Source organism: Otolemur garnettii, unplaced genomic scaffold (genome assembly GCF_000181295.1).
Source record: "Otolemur garnettii isolate 467f Iridium unplaced genomic scaffold, OtoGar3 scaffold00103, whole genome shotgun sequence".
Taxonomy (NCBI): Eukaryota; Metazoa; Chordata; class Mammalia; order Primates; family Galagidae; genus Otolemur; species Otolemur garnettii.
In genome coordinates, this window is record NW_003852498.1 from 5,818,414 (window position 1) to 5,826,974 (window position 8,561).

Consider the following 8,561-nt stretch of genomic DNA (forward strand, 5'->3'; position numbering starts at 1 on the left):
GGAATGGGTGGAGGGAGGGGGTTTGGAGGGATCACTTCTGAGGTTTATCTTATAGGGGTACAGGTGAATCTTTCTAAGAGTAGAATGTGAAGGTTTTAAAGCAATAACTGAGAAAATGACATGAAGGCTGTGTTGACCAGTTTGGTGGAAGTATTTCAGATTGCATATGAAAACCTCACTCTGTACCCCAGAAGTGCATTAATGTACATAGTTACCATTCAATAAAAAAACAAAAAAAAAATTACAATAATGTTATACTACAGACAGATCAAATGAGATAAGGACTGAGACTGGTTTTGAATTTAAAACAGTGAATGTCATTGAGAGGGTCAGGAAGATTTCATTTGGTACAGGCACATTTAAATAGAAGAATGGGCTTGTGAGGTAATTCAGGAAGAGGACTTAGAGGCAGTCTTCTTTTCAATATCATTTTGAGGACATTTGCTATAGAGCAAAGAAAAGTAATGGGGCAATGTCTGGAGTGTTGAGAAGTGGTAAAAAAGAGAATTTTTGTAAGATGGACAATATTATGCAACACTTTTGGGCTAGAAATGAGTCCAGCCAGTGGAGAAATTAAAAGTTATGATACAGGAGACAAGGGAAAATTCCTGAAGCATTATCCTTAAGTCACTGAGCAGTAGTGAGATTTAGAATACAAGTGGAATAAAGATCCTGGAAGAAATCATGGGGAAAACACCTGATGTCAGTCTGGGGAAAGATTTTATAAAGAATACTTCATTGGCAATTGCAACAACAACGAAAATAAACAAATGGGACTTAATTAAACTGAAAAGCTTCTGCACAGCTAGGAACACAACAAGTAAAGCAAATAGACAACTTTCACAATAGGGAAAGATATTCATGTTACAAATCTGACAAAGGGTTAATAACTAGAATCTAAAGATAAGTCAAATTAATTAACAACAACAACAACAAAGAGCAAACGATCACACAAGACAATACCCGTGAACAGAACTTTCTCTGAAGAGGCTAGATCAATAGCCAACAAACATATGAAAAAATGCTCATCATCCCTGATCATCAGAGAAATGAATATCAAAACCACCCTGAGATACCACCAAACTGCAGTGAGAACAGCCCACATCACAAAGTCCCAAAGCTGCAGATGCTGGTGTGTATGTGGAGAGAAGGCAACACATTAATACTGTTGGTGGAACTGCAAACTAATACAGCCTCTTTGGAAAGAAGTATGGAAAATCCTCAAAGAACTCAAAATAGATTTTCCATTTGATCCTGCAATCCCACTATTAGGCATCTTCTCAGGAGAAAAAAAAAATAATCATTTTATCACATGGACATTTGCACTACATTGTTTATTTATTTATTGTTTATTGTTGAGGATTCATTGAGGGTACAAAGAACCAGGTTACAGTAATTACATTTGTTAGGTAAAGTCCCTCTTATAGTTGTGTCCTGCCCCCAAAAGGTGTGTCAACACCATGACCTCACACCCCCTTCCCTCCTTCCCTCTCTCTGTTATTGCCTTCCCCCACCCACCTCCCTCCTTCCCTCTCTGTGCTCTCCCCTTCCCTGACCTCCCTTCCTCCTTCCCTCTCTCTGCGCTCTACTTCCTCCACCCACCACCATGTACTAGGTCATTAATTGTCCTCCTATCAGGAATTGAGTACATAGGATTCTTGCTTCTCCATTCTTGTGATGCTTTACTAAGAATAATGTGTTCCATTTCCATCCAGATTAATACAAAGGATGTAAAGTCTCCATCTTTTTTAGTGGCTGAATAGTATTCCATGGTATACATATACCACAGCTTATTAATGATTCCTGGTTTGGTGGGCATTTAGGCTGTTTCCACGTTTTGGCAACTGTATGCCATAGATTGTTTATTGCTGCTCAATTTACAATCTCCAAGACGTGAACACAACCTTAGTGCCCATCAACTCATGAATGGATTAACAAACTGTAGTATATATATACCATGAATGCTATACAGCCATTAAAAAGATAAATACCTTACATCTTTTGTATTAACCTGGACAAAGTTGGAGAATATTCTCTTTAGTAAAGTATCACAGGAATGGAAAAGCAAGTATCCAATGTACTCAATACTAATATGCAACCAGTAGATGAACTAATATACGCGCACAAGAGAGAAAAACCCCATTTCATTCAAGTTGAGGGGAGGAGGAGGGAAAACGGGGACAAATAGGGGGATTGGTGTGCTCCCACCTAATGGGCACAACGTAAGGTGTGTGGCACACCTCCGGAGTGCAGGACACAACTACAGCAGGAACTTTACCTAACAAATGCAACTTTGTAACCTAACGGTTTGTACCCTCATATTAATCTGAAATTTAAAAAAAAGAGTGGAAAGGATACCCATGACAGGAAAATGGACAGTCCATCCACTCTGTAGTAACAGAATGGAACTGAAAATTTAAGGGCAGAGATGTAAGTGGTGGAGTGGAGAGGGAGGGAGACAGATGGAAGAATGGGAATCGCTGGTTATTTTTTCTATTTTTTTGATCACTGGACCCTCTCTGGCCATCCAGGCTCTTCTACTCCCACTCTTTTGCCTCTCCCCATCCACTTCCAATAACCTTCATATGCTTTAAAAAATAACCTGCCTTCACGGTCCATTTCTCATGCCTCTAGGCTTTCCACTTTCCTGCTTGTTTATCTTCCCCAATCTGTCACCTAGCAAACTTAACACTTACATTTCATAGAACTCTTAGCTTAAATTTCCTTGACTCAGCCAGTAGCAAATTAAAAAACAAAACGTTAATATATGACTCCCCATTAGACTGTTCTTACAAAAGTACCTGCTATATTAAATTCAGTCATTTGTTGATTCCAGACAATTATCCAATACTTAACTATGGGTTAGACATTGTCTCTGGTGTGGCAATATAGCTAGGCATCAAAAGAACCTACTTTTCTGAAGCATATAATGTATAAGCTTTTCTAGAATCCGAGTCTTTAATGAAGCACCAAGCCTCTTCGGTGATGTGCCAACTTTAGAATTAACATTTGCTCACCTACTTTATCTTCCTTCACCTTCTTTCACAAGGATATATCATAATATTATGTCAGGTGTTCCTTTTGGTGCTAGACAACCTAACAAGAAAACAATAAGCTTTGTAACTGTGTGCCTAACTGAATTATGATTTATAGGTTTGCAGCCTGACATCCTATTTGAAAAGTACCATGCTCTCAGTTCTCTCCACCCCAGGCTGCTATGCATTTCTAAACCCGCCGTTAAATTTACAATGGAAATCATAAGCGAGCACATGTTTCTTAGGGCTAACTGTAAATGGACATGCTGGGTGATCCCTGCTTCATATGGTCTTTTTTTGTTGTTGTCTACGGGAATCTGGACATGTGGGTCAGCCTGTTGATATCAGTTAAAATTCATTATCCTTTCCAACACTGAGTTGTTATTCACTGGTTGGCATCAATATATGCAAGATAATTGTCGAATCTGAAGTAAAACTCTCATATGGTCCTTTCTCCTCCCCTATAAACAAGAAGTCTACTTTTTGTTACCACAGGATTATTTAAAACAGACAAAATTCTACCGTAATAGTGATCCACAATAACCAAGGAGGAAAATTTTACATTATCCTATTCAAAACATTGGAATCATTAACTTTATACCTCATTTTGGAAGATTTGAAATGCAAGTTTGTTTTTCATTACCTGACCTGGGTTTAAGAAGTTAAGGGAACCATCTTCAATACAGTTTATGTAATTCAAAATATTGGCTGCACATTGGCTCCAACGTAGTCTGCAAGCCTAGAGAAAATTTGAGCAAGACTTTCAAACTGTTTATTATGAAAGAAATGGTGAGAATTTAAGTGAGTATTGAGAATTAGGAAAATGTAAAACAAGTTTTGGACTTAAGATAGTAAATTTTCATTATCAAAATGACATTTAGGGTACTTATTCTAAGCGATTCTATTTCTCCTTCTTTTAGGATTTCACTGTAAGGTGATTCAACAAATTAGGTTATCTACTTCTTTTTCTCATTGCACAACATTAGGTATGGGTCCTTCTGAGATTAATAACAGAGTAGGGTTACCTACCTAGACCCCTGTCATTTTTCCCTCCATCTAGGATGGAGGAACTTTATGGACACCCAGTATTCCAGTAAAGAGAATGGAAGTCTGGACTCCACCTGATTTATATTTACCCATCCATTGAAATCTGCTGTGATAAGGGTGAATTCACATTACTCTTCTAGCACAGAACTTGCTCAACTAGGTTCTTCATGGACAAAATGAAAGCATGGAGTAACCAAAAGGCAACTGCATGGGAAAGAAAAAGGAAGATGCCTTCATCCTTACCCCAAATTACCAGCCCACCCAAATACACACACACTTAGGCATCACCTACTATGGCACTGAGCCCACCCTTACACTGCCCCCTAACATTAATTTATTTCAAAAGGAGAAACAAACCCTCAACACCTTGTATTACAAAGGATAGATACAATTGGTTAAATAAAAACATTTCCACATCAAAGCCTATTGATCAGCAATTAGTCTAAATTCCATTATGGAGCATTATTTTGAAACTTCTAAGCTAATGAAGAGCTCCTAGTTTATCAAAATGATAAACCAGTTCCCTAGATTTAACTAAGCTGTTTATATTAATACAACCAAAATAAATGTTCAAAAGCCTATCAGAAACAACCTTTATTAAAACAATATAGGATGTATTAAGCCAATTTTGGATTGATGTGAAAACCATCATTCATTTCTAAAAAACAGCAAAAAATGTGTTTGCATGAAGTTGTTTCTCTGGTGCAGTTGAAATCTAGAAATAATACCATCTTCTTCAAGAAGCCTCTGATTTCCATAACTACTGGATCTCTTGTTATTATTACATCTATTTTAAACATTTTGAATGGATTTTCCCAAGTCTTTCCTCCCTAGAGTTGTTGCCTCAAAATGTTTTGTTCAAAGGTAAAATACAGAAGAATGCACAAGTTAAACATAACGCTGGATAAATCGCCCTAAGCTCAACCTATCCGCATAAGGAAGCTCCTAGATGAAGAAGCAGAACATTTTCTATCTCCTAGCGTCATAGGCCTCTTCCTCACCATTAGTTCTCCCCCAAAGTTAACCATTATCCTGAGTTTAACAGCAGAGGTTAGCTCTGCCTTGTACTAGAGAGGTTTTTTCACATGTAAATACAATAATCATCTTAGTAATGATGTTATGAAGTTACAAAGTTATGTTGTAATCCAATCTAGTTTTGCCTGAAATTGGCAAAATCCGACATAATATTATAATGCAGTTTTCTTCTAGTAATTGGTATAAGCAGAAAGCAAATAAATCAATATATCTATTTAGCCAGGAAATTCAGAAATCCTTTCAAACCTTTTATTTTTCAAGCTACCGTATGTGCTTTTCTTCCCTTATTAAAACCCAGGTAGCTGATCTGATTTGTTTCCACTTCCACTCCCAAGCCCCTTGGTAGACTCCGTCTCCTTTCTGAACGTCAAATACTCCCCGTGTCTCTCCCAAATGATTAACTTCTGAACTGCTTATAAACGGATGGTAATGATAACCAGTGTTTTAGGAACTAGCGCTAAAATGAAATACACCTGCAATTTCCTACTGGGGAGGAGAAGGTGTATTTCTTTCTCTCTTTGCAGCGGCTTTGTTTTCTGCTAGTCCTTCCAATATCGGTACCAGCAAGAGTTTTTGTTTCCCTACTGGGATCCAGCCAATGGCTTCATCATTTCCTGCCTATCAGCAATCCTTCCCAGCCCTTGTAATCAACTGTTCTGCTATGACTTTCTCTCCTGTGCTCTTTACCTCCGGCTCAGGGACCTTGGGGTTAGAAAACCATGGGTCATTTCCATCCTCTTTTTCTCATTTCCTTCACCCTTTCACAGAGTCTCACATGAATATTAATAATGACATTTTCTTACCCAGATATGTTTAGATACGGAAAGAGAATATCTTTGCTTTGGTTGAATCAGATACAAGAACAAGACTTGTGCACAGCAAAAGTGACCTGAACAGCTAGCTTTGGAGAGCAGACAGGTTGCCATTTCCTCAAAAAGAAAGTTTTTTTTTGTTATAAATACTATGTTTAGTAAAAGTAGTACAGCTCAAGCTCACCTGGTAAATATATCCCAAAGTGTATAAGCTCCTCACTGCTAATTGCATGTTCATAATAAAACTGCCCCCACGTAGCTGTACTGGTTAAAATATTTTCCCTATGCACAGCCCCTGGGCACCCTTGCCATTGTACTTGTGTTCTGCAAGGAGGAGATGAGGGTGAAGTTCATGTAGGCTACGATTGGTATTGTGCCCATCTAAACCCAGGATACTGGTTGCAAGTTAGATACAATAAAACACCATTATTAAATCATTCTATGACCCCCCTTAATGCTATTAGATAAATGATTCAACATCCCCTACTGACGTTGATAGTATAGGCTACCTTGTAAATACAAAGAAAAATTTGTAAAGTGGACCAATTATTGAATATCAATATATTATCATTAAAAATAAATAAATAGCACCATAACCCCAGTCTTCTCACTAGGTACTATTTAATTAGTAGGTAAACTTTGGAGGGCTACATACACACCCCCCTTTTTTTTAAAGTTAAAATGCAGTGAATGAAATCACATTTAAGAACTCTAAACTAAACCTGGTTTAAGATTCACACTGAAGTCCACTGGGAATGAACTCATACATTTTCTTCCCTCAATTCTCTAAATTAGAGAAGTTTAAAATTCTGAGCAATTTCAGAATCGGAGAAACCTAACACCAAGATTTCTGAATGCTGTCATCAACAATTCACAAGAAAAATAAAACCAGGAACTTCATTGATTGAACAATAGCTGTGTGTATTCCTACAAAACCTATCTAAATAATCTCACATGATTGGAAGATATCCTATGTAAATACAAGCTTTCTGAGGAACAAAATTAAATAAATTTCCATTGCAATAGCTGGCAGTACAGACTGCTATGTGGTGGTTTTAAATTAAATCCAACATTATTCCTAGTGTCCTAGGGTCTCCATTGTTTGAAATTAGTAACCAATAGAAATCAAACACATTCTAGGATATACAGTCTAACTCTCATTCTTTAGCTGTCGGTCAAACATTTTCCAAGTTTAATGTTTAGATTACCAAAGAGGGATCTAATTGGTCTGTTCTGGAAAGATACTTCCCTATTTTCCTAGTCTAGCATTTTTGATGTCAAGTCTAAGCGAACGGCAATTTTATTTCACTGTGCAATGCTATAAACCATGTGGAAATTTCAGAAATTATCACCGACTAGACCTTGACAAGGGAATGTGCTATGTAGAAGGCATGCAACTCTCTCTTTGTTAAGAGAAATATGATAGAGTCAATTTAGTTTATTATTAGTTTAGCAGAAATAGTGTGGCATTCCATCATTATGCCCCAAGCTTACTCAATTCATTCACTTTTCCACTTTCCAAGGTATCTACAATGTGTGAGGCTCTATTTCAGGTATTGGAATACATATAAGGATGAATCAGATTCACTCATTGTTCTGTAGGAGTTCACAATCTGCCTTTGGCAGAGGATGGAATACATATTAACTTAGTCTTCAAAAAACTTTTTACTAGTTTACTTCATGGAAATCCAAATTGTTTGGCAGATGCAGATTTTCTCACCACCTTTAGACAAAACATGTGTAACCAAGATAACTACATGAGCATTTTTATTTCCCAATCTATTCAGTCTTGCTTTATTGAAACAAAGAAAGATGGAAGAAAGGCAAATGGAAAGTCGTGATCCTAGAGTTAGTCAAGGTTTACTACATGCTACTTATAGATAAATCTGAGAAAAAGGTGCCTTTGGTTGGAGATAAAGCCGGAAAAGTAAGGGAAGGGGAATGTAAAATGTAGTCAAAGAATAACAGAGGCTCCAAGATTAAAAATCACAGAGAAAATTTCACATCTAAACCCCATGGAATTAAAAACAAAATGTTCTTACTAGATTAGATATTATTATTATTAAGTAAGAAATGAGAAAAGAAATATCCTAACTCAGGGGAAGCTAAGTGGGCAGAGACCTGTAGGATTGAGATGGACGACAGGCAGAGTGGGAGAAAAAGAGAAATGGTTGAGTATTGGGAGCAGAATTAAAGGTCTTCTTGGATAAATACATTGTCATATTTGAAGAACATACAAACTCATAAAGAACAAACACAGCAACAACCAACGAAAGTTACCACTTAGAGAACACACGTAGTATGTCAGCTGTGTGTTGTATAGCATGTATTTTCCATGTTAAGGTAATATTCTTTCAAAACCTTTTAAAAAAAGTGAAATCGGGTGGTGCCTATAGCTCGAAAGAGTAGGGCACCAGCCCCATATGCAGGAGGTCGCAGGTTCAAACCCAGCCCCGGCCAAAAACAGCAAAAAAAAAAAAGAAAGAAAGAAATCATTTGAGGTGTGGTGAATAAGGAATGATTTCACATTTAAGTATCTATTTGTCTTTTATGTCAGAGAAACTTTCTTACCAAAACACTGCTCCTTCACAAAGCTTTTTAAAAAACAAAATACCAAAATGTAATAACCCCT